This window comes from Corvus hawaiiensis, chromosome 6 (assembly GCF_020740725.1).
Source record: "Corvus hawaiiensis isolate bCorHaw1 chromosome 6, bCorHaw1.pri.cur, whole genome shotgun sequence".
In the NCBI taxonomy this organism is placed as follows: domain Eukaryota; kingdom Metazoa; phylum Chordata; class Aves; order Passeriformes; family Corvidae; genus Corvus; species Corvus hawaiiensis.
The window spans coordinates 32,763,666-32,789,495 of record NC_063218.1 but is presented as its reverse complement, the minus strand read 5'-3'; the positions used below and the strand labels follow the sequence as shown (position 1 = coordinate 32,789,495).

The 25,830-nt window shown below is 36.8% G+C and overlaps 1 long non-coding RNA gene across 1 annotated transcript; it reads right to left on the bottom strand.

The window, feature by feature from the left end:
* On the bottom strand, positions 1 to 24,677 carry LOC125326995. Its single transcript, XR_007204102.1, has 4 exons — positions 24,597 to 24,677; positions 15,539 to 15,658; positions 11,058 to 11,146; positions 1 to 365 (listed from the first exon to the last, which is right to left on the bottom strand). It is a non-coding gene; the product is annotated as an uncharacterized LOC125326995 (long non-coding RNA).
* Positions 24,678 to 25,830: the final 1,153 nt, after the last annotated feature.

Sequence of the window (25,830 nt, the reverse complement as noted above, 5' to 3'; positions counted from 1 at the left end):
CTGAACATACACTTGGAGAACAGCTCCGGTTTTCAAGCCTTTCAGAGAAAGTTTACTGGATACATGCCGTTTCCCAGAAATATCCTGGGTTTTCAATGGGAAATGGCATCCATGACTTCAGACTGTCTCACAATCCCAAAAAACCATCTATTTCTCATTCAACTGGAGGGTTTCTGGGTAGTTCCAGACTGAAATATGGATTCCCTATTTGTGAGGGCCAAGGTTCCATCCTGCTCATAGGTTGTGTAACAAAGAGGAAATGCACTTTCTCTTAGAGCTCCAGACACACAACACTTCACCTTGGGATTTTAACTCTTCAAAGATATAAAAACATAGACAGAAATAGGCAGACTCTTCACAGCAATCTGAAAAGAAATGGAGACAGAAGACTAAATAAATAGGTGTACATAGACATGTCCTTTTCTCTGCATTAGTTTCCCCACTAATCCAGATAGGCTCTAATCAGGGCAAAGATGCCTAGGATTCCTCTGCCCCTTTCTTGTACTTTTAGTTATAACTCTTCTATTCAGAGTTTACATGCTTTCATTTACCTTCCTTGATTTTATAGCTAAACTTTCCTTCCTCCTGCCATTATAATTAATATTCCCATGTCCAAGCTACCTTATGTTCCAAGACATATGCACACACATATCCTCCTAGAGTTTTAAAGACATGGATCAACATATTGCTCTTATGCTGTTTCAGACTTTTCCACCTGAAAAGAAATTAAGGTTCTCTTCCTCACATCTTTAGTCATTACATCGTCCCAACGTAATTCTGTCAAAGCAGTTCCCTATTAAGATTCTGCCCATGATCCTTTTCTTCATCCAGTAGAGGTGTGCAGCAGCCAAAGTTAACAAATGACTGACCCTAAATTTTCATATCCTTGAACTAGACTATGTCAAAAAAGAATGATTGGTGGAACTACTATGACAGTCATACCAACTGCTTCTTTCTAGGCAGATTTCTGTGGAGTGATCTCACTTCCTTTCAGTGTGGGCTATTGTGAGGAGGAGAGAGATGGGTGCATTTCATGGTTACTGTAATTGCCTGTATCAGGTTTGCATGGCAAGGTTTTGGTAGTGGGAGGGCTGCAGTGGTGGCTTCTTTGACAAGCTGCTAGAAACTTCCCCTATGACACATAGAGCCAATGCCAATCATCTCCAAGACGGACCTGCTGCTGAGACCAACAGAAATGGTGCTTGTGCCTCTGGGATAACATATTTAAGAAGGGGAGCCTGCTGGAACAGGTGTCTGGAAGAAACTGTGAATCTGTTGGGAGAGGAGCTCAAGTTGCAGCAGAATTTCTGGCAGGACTCATGGCCGCTGTGGGGGACCCACACTGGAGCAGTTCTTGAGGAACTACAGCCTCCTGTTAAGCCCCATGGGAGGACTCCTGTTTAGAAGTTCATGGAAAATTGTCTCCTGTAGGAGGGACCCCACATTGGAGCAGGGGAAGAGTGTGAGAAGACAATGAGTGATGAACTGACCTCAACCCCCATAGTCTGTTGCTCTGTGCCACTGCAGGGGAGGTGGTATAGAAATTATGATTGAAGTTGAGCCTGGGAAGAAGGGAGGAGTGGAGGGAAGGTATGGAAGGAAAGTGTTTGAAATGTTGGCTTTTATTATCTCATTACTCTACACTTGTTTGATTGGCAATAAATTAAATTAATCTTCCCCTACTTGAGCCAGTTTTGCCTGTGACAATAACTGGTGAGTGATCTCTCAATATCCTTATCTCAACCCAGAAGGTTTTTGCTGTATTTTTCTCCCCTGTGCACCTGATGAGGGAAGGGATAGACTTTGGTTGGCACCTGGCATCTAGCTAGGGTCAAACTGTCACATTCTCTTTTTTCTTTTTTACTGACATGAAGGGACAGTTAACTAGCTTAAAGAAGTCAGAAATGGATTTCAGAGGGAAAATAAACATAGCATGATTTCTATTATATTCTAGAGTCTATGATTTACGAAGGAGAAATTTAAAAAAAACCCAACCAAACAAAAACGTTTCTTTAACTAACAAGCTCTTGGGCAAGAAATAAAAAAATATCTTCAGTAATCACTCAGAAAAAATAGTTTCAATACAGTAGGAACGATAGCAGCAGACTTCCCAAGAAAAGAAGGGCGAAAAGGTAGAAATTACCTTCCCACAAAGGAAAGAGACCATAGTTCTTTTCTAATCAATACTTAAAGAATCAAGGAAGGTCACACCATGGTGCAGCACAATTTGTACTTTTAAGGACAGGACTGCGAACAGTGTTCACCGCTGCAGAATGCTTTCTCTGAATATGATTTATTTGAACACATAGAACAAAATGTCTTTCTCTATTGATTACTGAAATGGAACAAAAATCAGAGCAGCTATAGCACTACCAAGAAATCGTCTTCAGGATTACCTCTGACTGCTAATTTTTACTGATGTTGATGGACTTGTTCCCAATTAAATCAGAATGCTCACTCAGTCTCTGTTCTTCTGATGGGAGAAGGATACAAGCTTTCGGGTGAGTTCTTCTGTAAGTAAGGGAAAGAGATTTTTAAGAGAAATTTTGGAATCCTACAAAATTTACATACATTAATATCTGCATGTTCCTTGTTAATGAAAATGCAGAGCAGGTTAATTTGTTGATTTTAATTTTATTCTTAACAAATCCATAATGGCTAGAGGTATTAAAGAAAAAATTTCTAAAAGGAAGCCATTTCCATGCTGGGAATTTATACTGATATTCACTTACAAACTCTTAATCTTTTTTAAATCTCTGAGCAAATGTTTCAAAAATTTTGTGCTAAAATTATAAATAGAAACCAGTGTCATAAAACTCATGAATAAAATTGTGATAGTAAGCCAGTCTGCATGAGCAATACAAAAGAGCAAATATTGGGTCCTGCATGTATTTCTGTTCAAAGCATCCAGGAAGATTTTACAAAGTGACTGTACAAATTGTTAGCATATTTTCTAAGTAGAATAGGAACTGTCAAGGAATTTCTCATAATATTTCTAGTTATGCATTCCTAAGATACAAATAAAAATTGTTCTGCACATCACTCAATTCATTACGAATGTTTCCCGTTGAAGGCAGAGATAGTTTTGGCCTTTTATGGACAGATAAAAGCTGCACCTGTGTTATTCTGCTTTATGTCATAAAAGCACATTAAAACTTTTTTCCTGCAGTGAAACAGGAACAGCCCATTTTTAAGGGCTTGAATGACAACTAAAAGGCCAAGCCTGTCTTCTGTTTCTGGATTTGCTTTTTTGGCATTTGTTTTATAAAATAACCTACTACTAACAAAATACAGTAGCAAGTTTATGTCCGTTAACCAAAAAAAAGGGAAATTGTCTAGAGCAGTGATTTTCAGCTAAATCCATTCAATCTGTAAAAGTACTGCTGTTTCCACTAGTCAGTAGTCCCAGTTTTTTGCTCCCTTACGTCAGCTATGCCATTCAAGCAAGTTTTCTGAAGATCTTTCTTGAATCTCTGGTACAGTATTATTCCTGTGTAACACATTCCTAACAAATGCTATCAAAATATAATTTGCCACATTTGATGAAGACAGAAAGAAGACTGAGACCACCAAAGTCAAGACTTTGGAGAATAACATTTTTGTACCTAAATCAATGCACCAAAGCAGCATGCTTCTACAGTAATTAACATCATTCCTTGTAAGAAAAAAGAAGCATTTCAGTATTTCCTAGAGGAAGGATTTTAATCTTGGATAATAATAACAATAATAATACACTTTGGTTTGGGATTATACTGAGGATGACATTAAGTGAATAAGCTATCCTATTTACTCCTCTCTCCACAAAGTAGCGTGGGAGGCAGCAAAGTCTGAAGGATACTCTCAATAACCCAGTGAGTTCTGAATGTTGTTCTTTGTCCTCCACTGCAGTTCAGACATCTGGCATACCTCAGGCGAAACTGCTCTGCTGCACAACTAATCCCTTCCATTGCCTCTTCAGTTGCTCAGTGTTTGTGGAAGGCCATAACACCCTCTCACATTGCTTTCATTAGCCTTTAGCTTTAGCAGTCTCTTACCTTTTCCTTTCTCTATTTACAGCTCTCAGTTCTTTAGACAAACCAGTCAGATTCTGGACACCATTAGTGGAGTAAGAATGCTTTTGAAAACAGAGTGAACATAGTCAACTGGAAAAATGCACAGCTTGGGTACATTGTTTGGAGACAAGATTTCCCAAAGAAATCAGAACTACAAAAGTGCTGGTCTACCACCTATGCCTAAAACCACCAGTATATGGACATTTTTCTGGCTAAATGAGTTCATAGCACAACAGAATGTCTCTTTGCATTTGTGGCCCTGTACCAGACTGCAACAAGCAACAATCTGTTTGGGCTATATTCAGGTTTTGAAGGAGTGTGAGGCAGGTAGAGGTAGAATAAGATGAGTCTGTGTCAGTTTTAAACACATATGTGCCCTTCTGAATAAAGAGTTATGAAACATATGAAACATAGCTGTGACCAACCTGTACACACATACTTCCCTCCAGCAACAGTGGGCACTATTCATTTGGACTAATTGGTTGAACACCAAGAATTTTCTCCCTTCTTCTTGGAAGATATGAATGATCAGTCTACCAACATTCAAGCTATCTTAATTCATAGAAAAGCGAGCTGTACAAGATTCAATTCAGGAAAGAAGGATCCATGAGTTTGAAAAGAAAGGGAAGTACAGAGTCATGCTACTCAGGGATAAGAGGAAAATGAGAGAGACTGGAAGCATTAATTTCCACACTTCTGGTTCTGTGACTGCAATGAATCATCAGAGCAAAAGTAACTCTCAGAAAATCTGAAGTTTCAGGCTTCAACTCCCAGAGTTTTTTCCAATGGAGAAAAGAATTATGATCTAATTTTCAACAAATATAATTTAATTTAATTTTTCTGAACATCATACATACTGTAAGGTTATACTAGCAAACTATTTGAGACACTCTTTATAAAAGGGAGAGAGGCAAGTCCAAGTATAGTCAGCCAGTGTTTATAGGGCTATATTGTTTTAAACAATTTTTGGAAAATGCGTTATAGCCAGCATTTCAAACAAGTCTCATGCTCAGTGTAAAAGAGGCTTTCCTGTATTAATTCAAAGCATTCTGAAGCCCAGACACAACAGTCAGCAGCTCATAAATTTGTCAATGGATGAATTTAGCTTAAGAAAAATAAGCTGCATGTATTATAGGTGTGGCAAGGAGCACCACCTATATTCTTCCAGTTGCTTTGACCCTTTCCAATTGGTTGTAACTTGTTATAACTTTGCCAAATTCTAACTTCCAGTTCAGTTTTTTTCTAATTATAGTTACAAGCCTTCCATGCAGTTATCTGCTATTTGAGCTATTTGGGGAATTTTCAGTCAAAACAGCTCAGCAATTTCTGAGGGCAAGTGAGGGGAGAAAATCAAAAAAGCTTTTCATGTCCAAAGTGATAAATTCGTTTGCTATTTAAGATGCTGAAGGATTGCCTTTCTTTGATCCAGGATGTCCCATTCCTAACTGTTCAAAATACATACTGTGACCAAATGACAAAAATTTCAGAAGGCACAATTAGTACACGAAACTGAAGCAGATATTTTCTGGTTGGAAAATGTTTCCTAAAAGCTCTGCCTACACTGAATGTGCAGCAGCTGTGTGCTGAAAAAATGTTAGCCTTTTAAATGGGGCTCCCATGACACTCCTATAGGAAAATCAGTGCTGCTGGGATGCAGTAGGGTCCAGCAGCTCCATGGGGGCAGGAGCTGGGGTTGCTGGGGCTCCCCAAGGCATGGCCCAAGGCAGGGCTGGGTCCAGGGTGGTCTCAGCCCTAGCACAGGGCACCTCTCTAGGGCCATGCCAGGACGTGGGGCTGTGCATGGGCACAGCTCGGGGACCATGGCCAGGCAGAACAACACCATGGGGAGCTGGAGACCAGCCCTGCTGTGGCATTGTTGTGGCAGGGTCTCATGAGTGATGGATGGGCTGACACGGGGCCCTGGGCCGTGGGCAGGGACAGCAGGGCCTGCTGGTGCCCTCAGAGCTGGCAAACACAGTGACAAGGAAGGGCAGCCTCACCTGTACACCCAGGCTACAGCTGGAGTAGGTGTGAGCTGATCAGAAAGGGGAGACTTTATGTGGAAAAGACACATGAAACTGTCAAGGATGAAGGTGAGAAGGATAAGCGTGAGGAAAATAGCTGAGTCAGACAAAGGAAAATGGGGAAGTGGGACAATAATCTGGAGACTGAGATGGATCTGTGACACAACCTGCTGGACAGGCAGGACATAAGAGAGCTCAGCCAGCTCATGTTTCTTTGCAAGAAAATGGAAATAAATAAAAAATTGCTGAACCTAAAGATGTTTTGAGTCCCAATAAACGCCTGTAGAATTCACACCTCAACTGCTACTGTACAACTGCCATGATATTTTAGTACTTCAATCAAGCACTCATTATTTGAGTGGTGGAGTTCTACATAGTGAATCTAAATCCTCCATCCTGACAGCAATCAGGAGGTCTCAGGATGATAGCACACGAAAAGCTTCTGGCTGTTTCAGTGTCCCCTTTCAAATGCCTGGTTTTAGTGTAGCAGGGTAGGAGATGCTCTGTTTGTGTGGTCCTAGATTCCTTCAAAGCCCTCTGCTCATCCTGAGTACAAGAAGCCCACCTTGGGATTCAAACAAAGCTTTTGACTGTGCTGCTAATAGACTTCAGCAGATTATACATTATACATTTTGCAGATTACTCACATCAAACATTTAAAAACGCCATTCTGTCGAAGTCATACTGAGAAGTTTAGTATTAATACCTGAGGTGTAGCCACCATAGTAATAGCTGGAAATGTGGCTCTGAAAATGAATGGCCAATGAAAGGAGATAAAGCCACAACAAAATTCTTAGGTATATGATCCAAAGTCATTAACAGCAATGAACTTAATGAAAAAAACAACTGAATATTGGAATAAAATATGTAATAGGTTCCTCAGAAATTGCTAGATAATAAAAAGACAGCTGTATTTGGGCCTTTTTTGAGCACTCAAAATGCAGTCAACATTAATTTTAAATTGTTTTATTTTTCTTTTATTTCTATGTCTATGTGGGGCTGTAATTCACAAAGATTCAGAAGTATTTTGAAGTGATGAAATTCAGTTTCACCTGAAATACTGCCACTTCTGGAGCAAAAGACCCTCCCAAATAGGTTTTCCACAACAGAGAAATTCTGTAATTAAGTTAAAAAGGAAGTGAAGAATAAATTTTGCCAATTGAAAACATGTAAGTAATTTACTTGGGCTAAATGCAATGACCAGAACTGGAATTTTTAAGGCAAACAAAAATTAAACACTGTGCTGCTACCAAACATTCCCTGGATTCTTTTGAAGCCACAGGGGACAGATCGTCAGTTTTCCATCTCCTCTATTTTACTGGGTCGTGTCTACAAGCGGACTTGTTGCCTCCATGACAGGAAGGACCCAAAAGCTTAACCACTTTTTTAGCTATAGATGACAGTAGTTTGGTTCTCAGTTTTTGCCAGCATTTCTTCCTTTGGCCTATGATTTTTTGGATGTCTCTTCTCCATCCTTCTCAATGATCCACTCTGAGAGTATGCCTCACACTTTCAGACTTTTCATCAGTTTCCTGCCATTTATTCACTCTGTTTGAAATACGAGGATTTCTCATAGTGAATCAGCCCTTCAGATCTCATAAACAGAGTTAGACTGATTTACTAGAGAAGAAAGATTACTTTTGACTTCACTCATTCAAATTGGAAAAATGTTTCCTGATTTTGGGCAATGCATCTGGACTAAAACCTCTCACTTATATTTCACAAAGTTTTAAGTTTAAGTAAAGTCAAACGTTCTTAGGTCAGAATATTAAAATTTTTAACTATTACAGAAACATAATAATAGATAGAATTCCATATTTTGTAACTGAAAAATATAAACATGCAAAAATTTGCATCATAAGACAATGGTCCAGTTTTATGGATTGTGTAGAAATGGAAAACTGGTAAGAAGGAGGAGTTACCCATCAACTGGTATGGTCAAATGTGTTCTTCCATTAAGCTGTACTGCAAAGTGTGATACTTTCTTCTTTCTTGCATTACCTGACTGTTAAATGATGTTTTTCATAGCAGCTCTCACTCCTTTTTCCCAGGATTTTTGATCTGTAATGTTCAAAGTAGCTCACCAGTTGCAGTGATTCACAGATGAATTAATATGTTTATTGTCTGTGTAGCTTGGTTATACCCAAACTGTCCATGTAGTTCTTAATTAGTTTTTGATGCCACTTAAAGGTTTTACTCCTTCTACAAAATCAATGAACAGGAAAAGTATCAAGGCAAAATGTGGGAATTCAAGTATGATTAACAGAAAGAGTGCAACGATATCAGGCTTTTCCCAGACATATTGTGCGTCTTAATGTCCAACAGAGGTTCCTATTGCTTCTGCTGGTACTGGCTCCTGATTATTCCTCATACCATTCATCTGATTCATGAAACAAATTGTTCAGAACTCATTTTTCATCTCAGTGCTACCATTTCTCCTTCCACTTTCACATCTGAACAACTAAAATTTTCAGTTAGGGAAAATGGAAGGAACGAAGTAAGTATTTCATGGATGTTAGAACAAATAAGATCCTAACACTCAGACCTCCTGATCATTATCACACAATTTTGTGACACTAAACTGAACAAAATAAGTAGGCAGAATGAAATTTTCAAATTAAAAAAAAAAAGGAATATTGTCCTAGAAAGCTCAATATATCTACATGTATATGTGGTGAAGAGCTATGATTCCTATATTCTGAATGTCACATTGACTACAAATGAAGTGAAACACTTGTAAGAAGCATCTGAGAGGTCCACATGTTAATATCTGTTAATAAAATTCTCCCACAGTGGCTTTTTCAGAAACAGAAAATCAAAATTGCACATATGCTTGCACACATGTATGCATTCATGTCACAAAAATAGGATATACCCTCATATATATACAAACGTGTGTATTATGTATAAATTGCATGCATTCATTATATTTTTGGTTGGATTTTTTATGCATATGATAGCAAAAACATTCCTTCAGGCTGTACTGCTATGCTAGTAGGCACTGTGTCAAAACCAAACAAAGAGCCAGTTTAGCAAGTTTGCTCTATAAGCTGGAGTGTACAGAAGTTTCCCCATTTTCCTCCACAGGTGAATTTTGTAGATCTACCCTCCCTCTGCGTTCTGTGGGTCCTTATTAGCTACAGAATTGAGGACTCTCTCTTAAATGATTGCCATTTTACCCTAGGAGATCATGGAAACCTGGCAGTGAGAGGCTTGGCTAGCTGCACCACAGAAAAAACATACTGCTATGTTTTAGAAACTCAGTGTTGTAATACAGCAACTATATCATAGGGCTTTCTTTCACATCTTTCCAAATTCTACGCTGTGTTTAACATTGGCATGATAAATATGTCTGAAAAGGCAAGGTTTGAAAAGTCCTTTCCTAGTACCAGTTTACTGTTTGAAGGATGCACAGACCACCTCAGAAGGGATAGAAACACTTAATGCCCTCCATTTTTGCTCCTTTCGTTCAACAAATGGATGTCCCTCTAATTAGTTATGGTTCAGAAACTGTTGCAGCTGCATTCAGCCAAAAATACATTCAAGAATGTCTCGACCAGGATTTGATCAGGTAGCAAAGTCATGTCTTCAGACACACAGTCCTCTAGAGACAACCCTTGGAATAGCAATATTTTTCCATCCTATGTTTCACAGAATAATTATAATGACATATCCTAAAAGAAATTTCAGAGATGGTTCCACAATGCTGACTACCATACTTAGTGACAACTTATTCTTCTTGTACCTTCTGCTTGAGTGTAAAATATTCTTTTTGTTTTGTAGTTAGGCAGAACAGGAACTGGGCGGGGACTGTCTGGCTACAACACATGAATAGTTGCCATTCTCCATATATTGTCCACTCATTGAACAAATACTTAATCTACTTGCTATTTTCATTAATATTTAACTGACAAAAGTTCATGTAAGATACTTGAAATCGTAAAGTAATTATTTTATCTGTCACTCTACCTGATCATTTATAAATAACATATTAGAAATTGTCTTTCATATGTCCCTTTTTTTGCTGGGTTTGGACTAGTCCTGAGTTACATTCCTCCAAAGCCTCTTTGTTGTAAATGTTGGTGGGTATTTTCCTTGTTTAGGCAGCAGTATACAGAGAAGAGGCTGTTGAGTAGTTGCTGATTTTTTCAGTATGGCCACTTCCTATTTCACAGACACAAAGTAGCCCTGTTTGCAGTAGGGCATTTCTGGTGGACCAAATGATGGCTCTAACAGATTTAGCTTTTGGCAGTAAGAGAATATTATTCCTAATACCTGCTCTTCTTTCAAATGGCAATCATACATATAAATATGTATGTATTTCAAACAGAATTTCTATATGCAGACTAAGCTCTTGGGGGATTTATTTTAAATATCTAAATAAAGCATATTTTAAAGTGCAAATATCTTGCTTTAAAATCTAAATTTCAGAGAACTCCACAAAGCTGTCAAAGTACTTTAATCTTCATTTCAAAATCCAGTGTCTAAGCCATCATTTTCTCCAAAATCAGATTCTTTAACTTTTATTTATGCATGAGATATCAACACAAATAATTCAGATACAGTTGAATCTGAAGATCTACTTCATTCAAGTGCTAGTATTCAGCAGGATACTTAAATACATGACTAACTGTGACCTTTAGAGTTAGCCAGGTGCTTACACCCCATTATTAAAGAAAAATGCTTTGCTTTTTGACCAACATCTCAGAATGGTCAATCCAGCTGGTATAAAATAAACTGAATTGTGTTGGTTCCTGTTGGAATTGTAAATTGTTTGTGACAGAGTATCTTTTTCCTATATAAATCTATCAAGTAATTAAAACATTATTAGTTCTCTAAAGAGAGGGACTGTCATGAACAATCACAGTGCCAAGTTTTATAAATATGTTATCAGAACATGTTCAGTAGACATCACAACTGAGCATGTATGTGCTTTAAGTTTCGATAAATAGTCTCTGAAAATTTCCCCAACAGCACTTACCCTCATATATTCTGAACACTGATTATTTTTCTCCGTGGTTCAGACATTTTTCGTTTCTGGGACATCTTAGGCTCCCATTAGACCGGATCCTGATTGAAATTGAAAGAATACAATTAACATTAACAATGCTTTTCTTGATATATTCCTGCTGAGATCTGAAAGGGAGATGACAAACCACATGCAACAAAAATTATTCTTGTGCTGTTGGAAGTACAGTTTTACTGCCATGCTGTTTAATGCACATTTTCTTGGTCTCCTGTAATCCCATAACAGAAACTGCACAACACAAAACAAAAGGAGACTTGCGCACCACTGGTGTTGGCCACACACATCAACAGACAATTTGTAATATTTAACTAGAAAAGTTATGTACTGGTCTCAGTCTTTTATTATTCTCTTCCATATCAGGAGCAGTGACTTTTAAAATTACTAGTAGTAGTACTTCTAGTAGTAGTAGCATTCTTCATATTATTAATATTAGGATAACAGATTGAAAGTCAAGCTAATTTCTACTTCAGTAACTGTTACTTTTACAGAGAGACCAGCTGGCATAACTAGGACTCTACCCTGCCTGCAGTAAAAGAGGCAGGGCTAACCACAGTTTCCTAGGCTAACTGATGTCAGGAAATCAATTATTTATTTGCATGCATGAGAAAGACTGAGTTTGGTTTTTTAAATTCATATACAGCCATGAGTGTGCATGTGATCATATTTTCTTAAGGGCTGCTATTTGTTTTCTTATTATTAGGTAAGATGTTGGACAGCAAAAAGAAGCCCAATAGCAAAGGGGAAATTAAAGAAATCTGTGCAGAATATTTGGCCCTGCCCAGGACAAGTTGCTGAAAGCATTTGTTTTCAATCTTATACCAGCAGTGCTCTGTTTAGCTTTTTAAGTGTTTTCTCCATAGTTGTGTATGTCCCTGCCTTCTTTTCAGAGCTAAAATTATTTTTGCAATTTGTTTCAGTCATCTTTATTTTTAATAGATGTTACTCTTATGTGATTACATTGTGAGTGGCAGAAATAGAATGGATCAGAAAGGAATCAGTGTTATAACTCGAGATTTCCTGACATTTTAGTCTCTCTGTTAGTCAGGAATTGTAAACAACATGAAATGCATGTTAACACTTCTATTTTGAGATCGTGCTCAATATTTCCAAGTAAATTTAAAATAAGGACCACAATAGAATTCTTATTACAATTTTTTTTCTTTTTTCCCCTAGATACTGTCACTGCTTTCATGTCTATGTCATTATACTAAAATGGTTTTCTCATTCATAGCACAATGCTCCATCTTTATAGTAAAGTGTATTCATCTAATTGGCTTACTGAAATTTTATGTACCTTGATAAAAAGGAAGAAGAAAAGCAAACACAAAGTCTTTAGTAACTTTAAATAAACCTATGCTTTATTGCAGATGTTATCATCAGTACTTAATGATACACAGATAAGAGGTTCAGTATTAAAGCAGAAAGGTTCAAAAGAATTTTGGAGAGTAGTCAATAATTTTCAAAATATTTTGTTCCTAGAAAAAGGTAGCCCTTCGGAAAAATCTGAAAAAAATCAACTTGAACTACAACATAGGGATTATTTGCAAATTTAGGGAGCAAATATCCTCTGCATTTTTAACAGAAAAGTAAAAAAATTCTACAGATTTTATCTGGTCTTTTCTACAGTTTTAACTAAGCAATAATGAAAAAAAAGTCCACCTCTATAATTATGGCTATGTAATGCCTGTGGAGTTAAAAAAAAAACATATACCAAATCTGTCACAAGAAACAAGACAACCAGGTCTTTCTTACGTTTCCTCTGTGCCTACCCCTAGCCTTATTTTTATGTTGAATTGTCTTCAATTAATAGCTAAATTAAACCTTTAGAAGTCATAATTTAGTTCACTGCTGAAGTTTCCAGAATGATTTGTAATTCTGCAGCAACAATGAAGTGTGGGGATAATTTTTGTTTCCTAAAATGTTGTGTGGAAAGTGTGGAAATTTGATGGAAAGAATCCTTTCTGGCATTTCTGGAATTCTAAGTTTTAACCAGTGACAGTTATTTTCTGTTTTAATTTTTTTTTTGTTGCTGCTATCATAAAAAAAAACCAAAAACCCCAGATGAATGAAAATTCTGTAGAGAGCCAAAGTAACCAAGATGTCAGGGTTTTTTATGAACTCTGCTTGAGTTTTGCATTTTTTCAGCTGTCTAAATTTTTTTCTTACCACTGTATTTGTAATTACTGTTTAAAAGGAACCATAGGACTATTTATATACCAATATTGGATAAATCTGAACAAATTCAATATGCTTGCTTTTCAACATTTTTTGTGTATGTTCTAGTTTTGGACCACATATATTTTTACCCCCTTGGGCTGACTTTTAACAAAATCAAACTGTACTGTAAAATCAGGTTTTATTTGAGTATGCAAAATTTTAACCTAAATTCAGAAAATTCCAACTTTACCACCAAACCACTTTTGACTAAGGTCAGGTTCTTAGAAGTTTGCAAAATATGCCTAAACCATAGGAGAACCTGTTCCACTTTTTCAAATTAAGTAATAACCTTGACTTTGGGCTTTTCTGTTAAAAAATCCTGCCTTACATCTTTCCAGTTTCAGAGTCCAGTTCTAAACTAGAATCACACTGAGATCAAATTTACAGGTCTTAGTGACTGAGAATACTAACTTTCAGGTTTATGATCTGGCTCAAAATTACAAAAACATAGTCAAGAAGAGAAGGATGTGTTATGTGCTCCATCTTCTGCGAAAATGTATTATTTCAACATTATATTTTCCAGAGCTTTATGGAAGTTCTTTTTAAATTACTCAGACAATATGCTTCCTGTTTTCTCCTTGGGAAGCTGTCCCACAGTCTAATATATTGCTGCAATTAAGTGATGTTTTCCTTATAAGCAGTCTAAATTTGTTTGCTTTACTTCATCAAGTAACACTGGTTACTTGCCCTGTGAATGCACATATGAATATATCAGCTACAAGGATCATTATTAAATGTTACCATTCCTCCTGCCGGTTTACCACACTGTATGTCCACATGCCAAGAATGCCACATACTACAAATAATGACTGGAACAATAGCTGACATTCCCTACATATAAAGCTGTGTTACGTGTTCCCACATTATTCTCATAGAAAGCCTTAGCTTTAAGTTTTTACTAATGACAGACAAGGGATTTAGTTGCACCTCAGTAATTTTGAAAACAAAACAGACCAAAACAAGCTAACAAAACCAAAACAAAACAATAAGAAGCAATCTGTCATGTGTTGGAGTGAGGAATTAGACCTGACCTACTACTTTTACAGCTTCCCACTGGACTGTGTAGAGTGCAACCACTTATCAAACTTAATTCTCTGTGGCCTATACCAGCCCTTAAATTAAAGGTACTTCTGGAACAGGGCTTTTCATTAGACTGCTGTTTATATGGATGGAGTCCAAGGGTGCTCCAGAATATGACATTAGATCATTTTAAGAAGTTACTTTCCTCAGTTTTTCAGTGTTACTCTCCTGTGCAACCTATTCCCCTTACAGCAACTGACTTTCTAACAAATTTCAGTGCATCCGTATTTAAAGCACTGCTATCTGACATCACAGCTGGTTCCAGTCAGGTCAACAAATGGTTTATAAATACGTAAGACTTTGGCTAAAGGAAAATTTTACGCATGCAAACAGCAGACTCCAAACAAATACTCTCTCAACATTTGGGAGCAAGTAATATGTCTTGTCAGAGATGCATCCTAGAATTAAATATAGGACTCAGGGGCTAGAATTCTTGACTGTTCAGGTTTGTTAACTATATTCTATTAGTATTTACACACCCCTCTCAAATTAACAGAGAATTCTGCTGAGAAATATTGCAGTATATTCATTGGCTTTGTCTAACCTCGGTCTGTGTTACTTCTGTGGAAACATTTTTGTCCTTCCACAATGGAAGGTGTAGGTCAATGCAAAGGTGTAGCTGTATCATCACATTTAAAGCCTAAGATGCATAGTGAAGTCTAGTCTAATGAAACAGTCTTCACTGAGAGTTAGTCTGGCCCCAAGCAATGAGTAAGTACCTTAATAAGTACATGTAATAAGTATCTTATTATTGCAGTGAGAACAGAAATACAAATATCTTTTTTAAAAAAAGGTATTTTTCTCCCCTAGCCCAATTTATTTTGCCCAGAATGCTTGCAAACAAAAAGGAGTGGGTGCAGGTCTATGATTCTATGCAGTGTGAAAAGGTGATTGTCTCTTTAACTCTTTGGAAGTTTCCAAGGGACACTTCATTTTGCAGTGGCCATACTCAGTTATTTTCAATAAATGGTTTCAGAGTCAGACACATAACTGGAGGATAATAATGAAGCAATGAAATGGGGGCAAGGAAGGAGCTGCTGACACATTGCAGCATCATTTGTTGAACTTTTGATCCTGGGGATTTGATGAAACTATTAAGGCATCACTCCTAAACCCTTTGTGAAGAAGAATCATACCTTAGACAAGTCCTCTGTCTGGTGGAATGTTTTCACACAGCTCTCAGAAGGCTGAATGGCACCTGTCAATGTCAGCTCAGTGGACAGGAGATGTCTCTCGGGGGAAAAGGCTTCAGCACTCTAGAAATGATAAGAGTTGGACAGTTGTTTCTCACCAGAAAGAGTTAATACATATCACAACTCTTTTTCTTACGCTTCAAATACAATTGAAGGAATAAACAGGTACAAGAGCAAAGCTGAAGAAGTTGTTTATGACTCATTCAAGCATTTCCTTTAATACTTTTTGTCTGGTTCAGTTCAATGAATTTGAAGTGTGTCCCTTAGTTATATGCAAGAAAATTATATCAGACCAGGAAACAACCATACTAAGTGTGATAAATTTCAATTCAGTATGCAGAAAATAATTTCTCATATATGAAAGTTCAGCTAAGGCAGAGCTAAGCACAGAGGGAAGATCCCTTGGAACGAACATGCTAAAGGCCTTGTACTTGGATTGGCTGACTGTATACAAAAGCTTTGCTGCTCCCATAGTCAGCAGCAGCATGTGGGAACAGAGATGCTAAACTTCCTGCACAATGTCACAGTTGTACAAGGCATAGGCTGAGAATAGTGTCACATTGTAGCTATTGGTCGACAGAGGAAATGTAAATTCCTGCCTATTTCACCTTAATGAAGGCAATAACTAAAAAGTTTCTGAGATACCTGTGTTCAAATTTCTCTTTGACTGGCATCAAACACAGCATGTGCCCATGCAAAGAAGGCATACCACAAGTACTGTCCATGATCCGTGAGAAATCTGTGAAGCTATCCTGGCCGTATGTTCACTTGTAAAGACGGAAATTAGCTCATTAAGATGCTGGGCCAGAACTGTTAATACATATAGCTGCAAAAACTGGCAAGTACTATGTCACATAGAAAGCCTAGGTAGAAGAGTGAATGAGTGGAGGAAAGAGAAAAAAACAGAGAAGGGTAAATATTTCTCATGGCATAACAACAAAATATTTAGTTGCAGGCCAGAGCCATTGATTGGCCTGAATTTTAAACAAATACCTCTGCCAGCTGAATACTGGCCAAATGGCAAGTGGTAACCTCTCCACAGCCTGATATACACGCAAATGAAAAGGTTTTGGGTGCCAGACACCAGGAAGCCAGTGCTTTTAACACTACCACCCTGTAATTTATAGCATCTTGGTTTGTACTACTGCAGTTAAGGGTCTGTTAATGTTTGTTTTCTGAATCCTAATTCTCAAGGGATTATAATTTGGCCATTAACATGCTCTCAGTATCAAAACCTCGGCACACATAATGGCTAGCCAAGAACAGTTTTTAGGTAACTTTTTTAGGAAGAATGTTAGTTGGTTTCCAAAATATGAGAAAGGAAGGAAAGAAGGCAGGAAGGAATGACTAGTTAAAATAGTTAAAAGATTATAATTTTGTGTGCTCAATGACTTGAAATATCTTGCATTTTAAAAGATGAGTTATTGCTATGAGGTGGTATTATTTTTCTTGCTTTAAAACACTTTTTAAATGAAGTATTTTGCAGTAACCTAATGTTTCAAGTGATTTTTGAATGACAATTATTTATAAGAATCTCAGCCACTCAAAGGGCCATGGAATCACAAGGATTAAGAAGTACCTTACTGAATCCCACCACTATAATTTTAGATGCAATTAGTAAGAACAAGAAAGGAAAATACATACTTGGGAGTGGTTTGTATCCATTTACAGTCCACACTGTTAAACCACTGTGAGTTCTAAAGAACTTACTTCCTCTGAGTCCTTTTGTGGCTGGATTAAATAAAAGAGTTTTAGCATAGACAGTTCCTGTCCAGCTACAATGAAATCACATCCTTCTTTTTTTGACTAAGATACAGAGCAAAGAACATCTATGGATATCTGGGAGTGCCATAGTGGCCTGTGCAACCTACTTTGAGTCTTTTTGCCTTACCGTACTGTAAGGGATGGGAAGTGAGAAATAGAAATCCTAAGCTAAAAATCAAACAAAAAACTACAGTTGTTCTTTACTTTTTACTTGAGCAAAGTAAAAACTGCAGGAATAATTTCAACTTCTTGCAATTGGCTTCAAGCTGCTAAGTCTTGATTGGTCATACATTTTAGCAAAAGTTTTGGCTAGGATGACCCTTAATTCTCAGCATGTAGTCCATACTCCTGAAATCTGAAGCTGTTATTATCCTTTGAAACAAGGACATGCTGTTTAATTCCTTTTTAATTCTACCATGTCTACCTACGACACTGCCTGCCATAAGGTGCATAGAGCTCCCTAATAAAACTCTATTACATAAATATATAGAGGTACTATGTTGTAAGCATCAAGTATTTAAAAATGTTCTATACAAGGTAATATCTTATTAGTCTCTAACTGAAGGTTTACACCACTGAACAGAACAAATGATCACAATAGTTTGCATTTTCTAGCATTGCCTGTTAAGTACGTCTCAATGTACATGTCTAGTTATGATAAAAAATGCTTAAAATTAAATTAAATGAGCATAAAATTACAGATAAGCCTGTCAAAAATTCGGGTTTGACACTAACAAGTTTTGGGGAATTTCAAGCCAAAAGCTGGGTTTGGCTTTTCATTCAGAGTCATTAGATAGACTATAGTGAATCAGCAGTGATTAGAAAACTAGAAGGAATTACAGAATCACAAAATCCTACAAATTCACAGAATGCTTTGGACAGGAAGGGACCTCTGGAGATCATCTGGTCATTTAAGGTAAATGGTAAAACAAGGTATTCCAAGAGTGGTGACCCTGAAATCTTTATAATTGTTCCAGATCCAGATCACACAAAATTTGCAGATAGACATAATATCTTTTGACAGATAGCTAGAAAATATGGACAAACTTGTGTCTCTCTAGCCTGAAGAAGATTTTATATGCTTGAAAGCCTGTTTGCTTTACCCAGATATAACATTTACTCTAGTAAAAGATTTTACTTTTATCTGCAAGCCTGGATCAACCAGCATTCATTGACCATGAACACAAACAAGAGATAGCACCACAACCAGTGGCTCTCCAGGAAAGGTCCCAGAGAACCCAAAAGAAAGCACTGTGCCCCATAGAAAATGTGTGAGACAGATTCACCACTAAGGACTCAGAAGAAGTCTCTTGTAGTGGCTCATGATTATGTGCCAGAAGGTAAAGAGAGGATGACTGAATCTAGAAGTTTTCTTTGAACAACAAAAGGTGGGACATAGCTCCAACTACATTTTTCAGGTTATACCCAGTTGTATTGCAGAGTCCACAGGCAGTGGACTGCTGTTTAGCTTCACATCAAGTGAACAATACTGATTCAAGGTGTGTGAAGAAATATTCAGGAAGTCAGGCAGAAGATGTGAATAGAAAAAGACTCAAAATGTGTGTTTCAATTTAAACAAGAAGGTAATGTACTCTTCATGAGACAAACCACAAGTTTTGACAAAATGTCTTTCTCAGACTGCCTTTCAAGGCAGCAGTCATTCTGGTTACATGAAATTACTTCTAAGTGAATGCCCAGATGTATGTTTACCATTTTAATTCAAAACCAGACTTCCTTGAAAATGAAAAGATAGTTTTACAGTTAGCTATTTTTTCTGACCAAACATTGGTAGGAAAGTTTTAAATGAGTTTTAAAGGGAAAAAAAGATAATAAAACAATTTACTCAAAGTTTTGATTGCAATGTTTTTTCTTTCTGAAGGTACATCTGAATTCTCTGCAAACTATCTTTTTTATAAAGGCTTTATAAAAATTAATTGAAACTCTTTAGGGAAGGTGATTAGCTGGCAAAACAACTGTGTTAGGCATCCACAAAATGCAAAGAACACAACACGCCAGACGGCTATCATGGTCCAACACAATTCTAGTCAGGACTTTGCTGGAGAGCAGATATCTGAAATGTCCAGCCAAAAAAGGACATACATTATTCTGCTTTAGCGTTGCAGCAGTGGAAACTTAGAACTTTAGTTTCTGTTTACAGCAAGGACTTACAGAAACAGCTGGCATGCATGTGAGTTTCTCTCCACAGTATGGATCTCCAATGCACAGGGCTGCTCAGAGAGAGAGAATCTTCTCTTACTGCAGACAACCAGTATTAAGACCTTGAAGTACTGCTCTGCAGTCCACTTTTCTGGGCTAAGTACCAAGGTTTGTCCTTTCACATTCAAGAAATACTCCGAAATTATTTTCAATAATAGAGAAAATAGGGATACTTTTAAAGATTATTTGATTTTTAAAAATTATTAGCTTGTTCTCTATCACTGCAGAGATGTCATAACTAGATTTCTATTTAGCAAGCCTGTCCAAACTTTTTAAAATTCAATATGCTTTTATATTCTACTGATATCTTCAGACCATTTTACTAGGAAGCAAGAATTTTTCAGTCATATCTAATTAAAGAAATCTATCTATCCACCTGAAATCATACAAAGGAAGTTTTTCTCGAGGTTTATTTTGTTTTGGTTAAATTTATAAGTCAAGCCCATAGAAAGGAATAAATCCAGTGCAATATTAGAATGAGAAATAAATGGGACACCCACTATTCTTTCATATTTTTCTTGTGTTGACTTGACAGTGCTCATAGCTGCTACACTAGAAAAGTAAATCTCACCTGTTCCACAGGTTATTCAGAGAGCAGACATATTTTTATTTATTTATGTTCATTATAGTGAGGCCATCTTCTTTTAAAACCTCCTTGTACCTGGTTTAAAATTTCCTGAAGAAAAGGCTGAGAAGACATGCCAAATGGAACAGAGGTGTCTTGCTGTGGGTTTTACAGATGGAGAGAGATTCACGTGAAGTCTGCTATGTGTCTTCATACATCACGTTGTTATGATGTCTTTCAGCAACCGAACCAAAGAAGCTAATTTCCTCCTATTTCCAATGTATTCAGAGGCCCAGTTAAATATATTTGCTCTGATGTAAGTGCAATCTGTGCAAGGAATCTTCTCCGGAGTATGGCCTGCAAGCAATTACCAAAGGAACGTCTAGCCATACCAAATTTGCCTCAGGGGTGATGATCCTTACATTTATACTGAGAAAACATTGTATCCAAGATAGTGAAACATAGATTCAGATCATGTGATGTTGTTTTTACAAAGCTGATTTTCAAGGTTAAAACAAGACTTTAAAACAAAAGATTTCCCCTTTGTGTCGAGTTTCCTAAAAGGAATACAAATTCTGAATAGCGGTATACATGGGTGGGACATCCATGCTTAATTTGAAAGCTATATGAAACTAATGACACCCATGTGACTAATCTCCAGTAAAAGCATTGAACACTGTAAAATAATTCAGCAAGCCTGTAGATAGGCAGGGTGCCACTTTGTTGAATGTACAGATTACATTCCTTCGCACTAGAGTTACAGGAGTGGTTATTTCATTCCTATGTATTTTATCCTGCTGGGAGATAAATAAAAAACCACACCATGCAAGAATAATAAATCTATTGGTGAAAATAAATCTGATGTTTTAAAGCAGTTATAGTTCATTATTAGTTTGAACAAAAGCTGTCTGGAGGGTCTACGTCCAGTGAAGGTCTGCCAAATAATATCAATCGTGAAACTTAACCCCTATGGGTTCCAGGCTATTTTCATTTAATTTTTCTATGATAAACTGCAACCACCTCAAGAAAGAGACTCTAGTGCACATCCTCAGGAGATGACAATCACAGACAATCATAGCAGGGTATTAATCTTTCTTCTGCGTACTTTGTTCATCTGTTCTTATATGCCTACCAAGTGACTGAACTTTAGCAAGAGCCAACACTTCACAACACTAGCTAGTAAAATTGTCAGACTTCTTTCAAAGTTATTTCAGCCATAAAGATTTCCTGGAGTGGCACATATTTTTAAAATCCTTTGGATGTGATCTAAAAATGTCTGACGGAACAGTTCAGTACAAGACAGCACTCCCAAGCAGAGCACAGTGCTGGGAGGGTGTATGTACATACTTGGTACAGCTTCAGCTCCCCACCTTGTTATGCCTTGGGCTCTTCAGAGTACATCTCTTGGTAATAACAGGAGAATCTAGTGTGACAAGCGTCACTTTATAAATTTAATTTTGTCACTCTCTCAACAGAAGCACAGTATCCAACTGAGTAGACAGGATCTGTGTAGTAGATTCAGTACTGTAATACTGAATTCAGTGGTGATCAAGTACTTTAGACCCAGAGTGGAATCTGCATCTAAACATTTCTTTTCTTTTTATGAAGGTTCAGTACATGACGTGGTAATTTTTTGTCATGTAATTATACGTATTGTTCTTTACACATTTTTACTTGATATTCAGGTACATTTCAGAGTAAAATTGAGCATTAAAACAATTTCTTGTAATTGGTATGACTTCTACTGAAAATTTGGTACAGTGTAGATGTTAAGTTGGTACTGATGGGAAATAAAATTTAGAATAATCTGAAATCATGTGAGATAAGAAGAATGAGGAACTGTTGAATTGGTTGAGATTGAACAAAGCTTTACTCACCCCTTGTACTAAACATTTTTTTCCTGTTTTTTCATCTGTACCTATTTCTGGGACACCAGAAGATGAAAAAATCAGAAACCTTGTTTCATTACAACATGAGCTGTTTTTCATTTCCTTATGAAAGCATAACCTGGAAAGAGCAACTCATTGCCTAAAGCAATATTTTGAGTCAAAGAAATTAATTCAGAGAAAAGAGCTGCTTCTCATGATAAATGCAGACACTAAGGACACAAATCTTTGCTAAAAGCACCTAAAACTTGCGTGGTTAAGTGCAATGGGACAGTCACTCTCTGGTGGTGAAGTAGGAGTAGCACACTCATCAGGTATTGAGCATTCCTTTGCGGGACCTACTTGACACATTTTTATCAATGAGGGGATTTATGACAATGTAGATGACTCCTGGAAGTTTCTCTTGGGATTACAGAGTGTGTGATTTTTCCGCCAATGTTTATCAAAATTTGTCTTCTAGTTTTGAGTTGCTTGGATATATCCATTTCTAATTTGCAAAATAGAAGCTGAAGTGAATAACTAAAGACAAAAAATGTCCTCACCTCTGTATTTTTGCTAGTCATCTGCTAAAAGTACAGGTTAGAATTTTGGGATGATTTTTTATTCCAATCAAATTTTGAGCATTGTTTCTGGTTTTGTTTTGTTTCTTCCAACAAGTGTGTCCAAGTACTGTGGAAATCATAAACGAAGAACATTCTCATTGGTTACCACAAAATTATCACAGATACATGTCCCATTCTAATTGCAGGGGAAACAGTCATGATCTCAGATGTTTCATGTGGTAACTGCTGGCAAATGGGAACGTTTAATGGTAACCATATTATATTTATTTCAAGTCACTTGCCTAAGTAAAATGTGCTCTGTGCAGATAAGTTTTGAAGTGAAATTCCAGCTATAAGCTCTTTTAGTATGTAATTTAAATGTATTTTCAGTAAATACTACTTTCGCCTTGCAAACAGGGGCAATTTTTTTCTTCCTGTGTTAAAATCTTATTTTTTGTTTGATTTGTAAATTATTTGGCTAATGCTGCAAAATCTAACAGAGGAGTAAGAGACGTTTTCTGTGTTAAAACAGCATATAGGAGTCAAACTCCTCAGAGGAATCCAGATTTTCCCTGAATTAATGCTCTTGTTTTTTAAAACATCTGGGATAACGTTTCGCTAGTATAATTAATTGTTTAGGGTTTTGGAGGCTCTGTGATACATTATTATTTTGAATATGCCCAATTATTCACTTGTAAAATGGAGAGTTACTTTCATCCTAATGAGTTCAATTGTCCTATACTATGTTTTCTGATCTTTGAAAAGTTTGAGCAATTACTGCATGATATAATCTATAGCTAAACTATAATTTGCATGTTACATTGGAAGGAAAAATGAAATTTACTTACTATTTTGAAAAAAACCAGCATGCTAAAAACACTACAAAAATTTGTTATAGATACACATTGAAATATCTGACAGACATAACAGATTCAGTGTTTTTACTTGAATGTAGAGTACTTATAAAATTTTGTTGCATATTCATCCAAGTTGTTCTATGGAAATAGAGCAAATGCACCACACAGAGATGATGATTGTAATTGACTATACATCTTAATGGTCATAACACTTAAAATCTGGACCAACTTTATGGCAGGACTTCCCTTGACTTCAGTTGGATGAAAATGTCTCACTATCTCTAATATACAGGTAGTGTCTTGACAACTGCTCCAAAATAAAACTAGCAAGCTTTAGTTCCTCATGCTTTAGCTGCAGCCCCAAACCATGGGCAGAATGAGGTATGAAGAATATTGTGTCTTTTTCAAATAAGCCTGGAGGGGAAGTTTATGAACACAGAATTAGTTTTTCTAGATTTGCTTTTAGGCAATGTATTGAGGTTAAAAATAATTTATTTTCAAAAACTAACCACCAGATCTTTATTTTTTTTCACTGATATTCACTGTTACCTCTGCATAAATGAAAACCTGCTTGTAGATTCTTTTCCTGATGTGGTCTGCTGGAATATTGGCTTACATTTATTTAGAGGAAAGACTGCTTGTTGCTGAATTACCCAAAATTTCCCTTAGCAACATAGTGTTCAATGGAAGTCTTTCACCTATATCTTCATGTATCTCCATTAGACCTCTCTTAACTTCTTTTCACCATTTCATGAAGACCACAGGGAGAGGAATGAATTGTTGCTGATACAGACACAACTAACCTTCAAAGGCGCAAAGCAGCTGCTGTGAAAAGCTGAACTTTCCATTAACTTCTCTGGGGGAAGGGGGGGATATGCATTTGCTACACACTGAGACCAAGCCCTAACTTCTCTTTAACCTTTCACTTTTCTCCTAACAGTCTTTCAGGAGATGATGAAAACAAGCTGAGAGACAGAGTCTAATAATCACATAAAGTTACATGGAATTTCCTCTTGGACAACCACAAGGTTATACTATCCAGGGACCTAGCTGTATTTATGGAATACAGGAAACCTATATCTCCTTTCCTTCAGGTTTTAAAAATAAACAGTCTTACATAAAAATACACAACTGCCACACTGTGCCCCACACCATTTTAAGGCATCTTACCTTGCAGTGTCTGCAGCCAAAGACGTTAGCAATGAGGAAGGGAACCTTCTGTTTCCCTTAATGTACCTCCTCAGGCACTGTCACCTATGGAGCACAGAAGAATTCTGTATGTATGAAGTGCTGAGTGCTAGCTTGTGAGAATTTTGGCAATATACAGTGGTTCACTGATCATTTCACAGATTTATTTCATAGAAGAAATTTACAAACTACATAAACCTTTTCAGTAACAAGCTCATATGCTTTTCAAAGAGAAATGAAAGGTATCTGAACTAGTTATGGTACAGGTCAGAAGTTACCAGTCAAGACACATGAAATATACAATTTCTGTGAAAAGAAAAAATTTAAAAGGATTCTATAAGTCTTATTTTTCTGGAGGCGGAATGTCTCTAAGAGACTGCTTACTCCATTTTTTTTCAGGAGTCAGGAGGTTAAGAGATCATATCAGGATGATTTTGTTTGCATCTGTGAGGGGGAACTAAAATAGACCTAACTTCATGAATATGCAATCCAAATAGTCTGAGTTTTAAATATCAAACACAAATGATAGACTACTAGAAACCAAGCTAAAGTCAATTATTATTCCAAAATCATATTTGATTATTTGCTTTATGAGAATTGCAAACTGTTCACTGACAATATAAAAATGATTAATATTAAAGTGCATCTACAAGTTATTTAAATAATAACAATAAAAAGTTTGAAAAAAACCTCACTATTACTCCAGATTTCAAAGAGGTATGATACAAGGGTGGTCTTCCAGTTACCTATCTACCATCATTTCATCTGAGGCATCTTCTGAGACTGCCAGTTATTATTAAACATAATAGATGCTTCCAATATTAATAATAATATCTATGACCATTAGGAAATAGGTGATAATTACCATGCAGTTTAATGGGCTGCTAAACAGTTGAATACCATAATGCTAAATATTTTGTCCCCAGATAGATGCCTGCCTCCAACGGTTAGAAGTCCTTTTACAGTTCTTGGAATAATTCCAATGCATTCAATGGTGCAGAGCCTCATAATGCCTTGGATGCAACATCTGAAGCTAACAGTAAAACTGCAGCAATGAACTTGGGTTTTTTCTTCCTCGACATTTACAGAAAGCGATGTCCTCATAGTTCAGGGACACAAATGAAAACCAAAGACTAAATTCAAGCTGCAGTTTTAGCACCACCCCAACCACTATGAGGTTCTTTCAAAACCTTTAACTCACAGGAGGCCACATGAT